The 4,122-nt window shown below is 36.3% G+C and overlaps 1 non-coding gene across 1 annotated transcript; it reads left to right on the top strand.

Annotated features, from left to right (window-relative positions):
• Positions 1–606: 606 nt before the first annotated feature.
• Positions 607–709, top strand: LOC128251322 (U6 spliceosomal RNA). Its single transcript, XR_008267083.1, has one exon. It is a non-coding gene; the product is annotated as a U6 spliceosomal RNA (small nuclear RNA).
• Positions 710–4,122: the final 3,413 nt, after the last annotated feature.

The raw sequence follows: 4,122 nt of genomic DNA, 5'->3' as shown, positions 1-4,122 counted from the left end.
TTCGGAGAGCCCCTTCGGTCACGAATGACCATGGGATTGTACCTAGAATGTTACCCTCCGAGGCACAAGTCAGGGCAAGGCTGTTTATGGTAGTCCAGCAGTTGCCCATGCATACCAGCCTCCCCTCTCCACGCCACCGATGTTATACAAAGGAAGGGCAAAGGCCGATACAACTTGGCACCCGTGACGTCGCAACTCATTTCTACAGCTGAGTAAACTGGAGCAACGTGAAATAAAGTGTCTTGCTCAAGAACACAACACGCAGCCCGGTCCAGGATTTGAACTCACAACCTCACGGTCGTAAGCTCCACGCTCTAACCACTGAGCCATGCGCCTTCACACACACACGAACGCACACACGCATATGTTGTCTTTTGGTGGTCCAAATGAGGGTTTTAACTCTAATTTCTAGCGGGAAGATACGTTAATGTGTCCTTATGATTAATATAATTTTAATTCTCTAGCTATACAATGCTTACTTGGGCCTGCAACCACCTATATTAATATTGTTGTTATTATAAACTATTTGTTTGCCTTCGATTGTAATAACAATATTTATATCTGTATAAATATTCGCTTCGGAATATTTCTGCTGCTCATATATACATATATCGGCAATACATATACTAAAATTGGAACGATACAGAGAAGATTAGCATGGCCCCTGCGCAAGGATGACACGCAAATTCGTGAAGCGTTCCATATTTTATTCTACACGGTGGTGCATCAGCATGGCCGCAGCTCTGAGCTGAAACTTTGAAAAGAAAATATATATATATATATATATAAATTGTAAATCCAAAACAAAAAAATAACAACAAAACTAAACTACAAAGGATTCCGCGGTACACGTGTTTCAAGCTCTACATGTGTATAATATAATATAATTTAATATAACATAATATAATATGTGTATAATCTACAATGTAAAGCTATCCTCAGCCGCAAAATTATCTCTCTCCCAGGAAATTATACCATCTCGACGTTGAAGTAGGAAGAAATGTGTGATGTAAGAGGTGAAGATCCTTTCGGTATTCTGTATAGTACTATATCTGGTATAATTCTCCACCTGGACATAATCTCTCCGGTCCTTCGAAAACCTTCCATACCTTGCGACGATTCAGTGTGTAGTGTTAAGTTGGTGGTTAAGAACAATATATATATATATATATATATATATATATATATATATATATCTATGCGAGGGAATACATATATGCGTATCTAATACGCACGTGTGTGTGTGTGTGTGTGTGTGTGTGTGTGTGTGTGTGTGTGTGTGCTGTGAATGCGTGTTGCATAGTGGTTTTGGCCTTGATCTCACGATTGCAAGATAGCAGTTTTGAAACCCGTACAGGGTAATATGTTGTGTCCTTGAGCAAATCACTTCACTTCACCCTGGTCTGCGATGTACTACATGTATGATATTGTGCATACCGTGTACTTGTTACAGTCATCGGCTAATTCACAGCAGAAGCATTTGATTACTATAAACAATTCATTTGTGGATGTTGTTCAGAAAAAATTGCGAGTCAGTTGTTTAGGACTCAGATTTCACCAACATGTATGTGTGTGTCTGTGTGTGTATGTGTATGTATGTGTGTTTGTGTATGTGTGTGTGTGCGTGTATGTATCTGCATGTGTGTATGTGTGTGTGCGCGCGCGTTTGTATGTGTCAATGTTTGTACCTATATGATATATATATATATGCGACGTATGTGTGTATCAACGTATTTATGTTTGTACGTATGTTGATAAGTATGTGTTTGATACGTATGTGTTTGATACGTATGTTTTCGCTTTCTTTCAGGTTTGTTTAATTGCTTTTCAGAAACCAATCGGTTATATACAAGCAATAAGGCTTCGATGTTTGCTTTGCGTGAATTCTTGAGATTTGCAAGTATACGAATGATTAAATGTTTGTGTTTATATGTATGCATGTGTGGACATATCTGAAGTCTTGTGATAGGCGTACTTGATACTTCTATAGATAACTTTACGTAATTAATTGTCATTTACACATGTATACCAACGCATATATGTGAATGTGAGTTATTACATAGCCTGGTGTGTACTATGATAATTGATAAAATGGGAATCCTCAAGCATCATGCATGAGCTATATGACCCGCATTCTCCCACAATATTTATTCTTTACAACTTTCGACAAAGTATTCACATTCGTCGTGCAACAATACGTCGCTCATTGTTAATAGACAGAAAACAAAGTGACTCCGGGTACGAGAAAATGATCATGCTCTGAGATATGCTGAGTCAAAAAGACAGGAAGATTAGAATAAATCTACTGGGTCTTGCTGTCAAGAAGAATCAGAAATGTCACCTGAGTGATGTATCCGACTCAAAAGACAATGATTTATCTCTAAAAAAAAAAGCAAAATCAATCCAAATATAGAAGGAGAGATAAGCAAGACATCAATTTCAAATTTTGACATTGGGCTAGCAATTTCGTGGAGGGTATGAGTCGATCACATTGAACCCTAGTGCTCAAATTGTACTTATTTTATCGAAAGGATAAAAAGCAATGGCGACTTCAGGGGAATTTCTACTCAGAACGTTAAGACGGACGAAACATCGCTAAGTATTTTGCGCGGCGTGCTAACTATTCTATCAGCTCGCTGCCTTAGACAACATAAATATTGAGATGGAAAATAATAGCAAGGTCTAAAAACAAAAAATAAGTATCTTGAAAATGATTAAAGAGAAACAAACAGATACACAACCAAACTGTCAGGACTTATAGCCGTGGCTGAATGGCAAGAAGTTTGGTTCCCAACCAAATGGTTCCAGGTTTAGGCCCACTGCATGGCATCTCGGACAAGTGTCTTCTACTACAGCTTCGGGTCGACAAGGCCTTGTGCTTGGATTTAGTAGACAGAAACTGAAAAAAGTCCATCATATATATATATATATATATATATATATATATATATTATTTTGCTTAAAAGAGTTCCAACACTGTCTGTTTTTTATGTTTTATTTATATTCTTGCAGAACTAATGTGGGGTATAGAATATGGAATATACAATATATAATATGATATACAATATACAATATAAAATAAAATAAAATAAAAATGGATGGCACCATGAAAGAAAGTATTGAATGTAGATGAAATATTGAGTGTTCAATATAAAGGATCAGATATATAAATATATAAATATAAATATATATATATAAAGGCGACTCGAGTTTCAGGGCTATTTCCCTTCGTCATGGCCGGTATGACAGACTTTACACACTGAGCTCATATGTTGCAGAATCTTTTCAATAAAGGAAATATAGGAAACATACTGTATAACTCCTAAGGTACACAAAGGTGCATCCGACTTACTGGTATTTTGCATTCAACATGACTACGGATGCCGTTCTTGTTGTGATTATGATGGTGTCGGAAGAAGTGGTTGTCCTTCTTTCCTTCTGAAACATAACGATAATAACAGCAACAACAACAGCAACAGCAACAACAACAACAACAACAAGAATGATAATACTAATAATCCTTTCTACTGAAGGTACAAGGCCTAAAATTTGGACTGCGGTACGACTAGTCGATTACATTGACCCCAGTATTTCACTGGTACTCTATTTATCGACACTGAAAGGGTGAAAGGCAAAGCCAACCGCGGGAGAATTTGAACTCAGAACCTGAAGACGGGCGAAATGTCTCTCAGCATTTTTCCCGTCGTCCTAATGATTCTGCTAGCTCACTGCCATAATAATGATAATAATAATAATAATAATAATAATAATAATAATAATAATAATAATAATAATAATAATGATAATAATGATAATAATAATAATAATAATAATAATAATAATAATAATAATAATAATAATAAAAAATATAAAAAATATATATAACATACAGAAAATTGCACTACTGGGTACTGCACACATTCTACGCAAAACACTTTCAATACAGTAAACATAAGAGCACCACAGCAAACCACAGCACATACCCAAGGCGCACAGAGCTGCGCTCGGTAGTGAAGTGAAAGCACGTTATAAAAATAAAACTACTGAATAATAATAATAATAATCACATACCCAAGGCGCACAGAGCTGCGCTCGGTAGTGAAGTGAAAGCACGTTATAAAA

The sequence above is a fragment of the Octopus bimaculoides genome, chromosome 5 (assembly GCF_046866305.1).
Source record: "Octopus bimaculoides isolate indiv1 chromosome 5, ASM4686630v1, whole genome shotgun sequence".
NCBI lineage: Eukaryota > Metazoa > Mollusca > Cephalopoda > Octopoda > Octopodidae > Octopus > Octopus bimaculoides.
The sequence above is the reverse complement of the archived record's forward strand: the minus strand, read 5'-3'. Positions and strand labels throughout refer to the sequence as shown.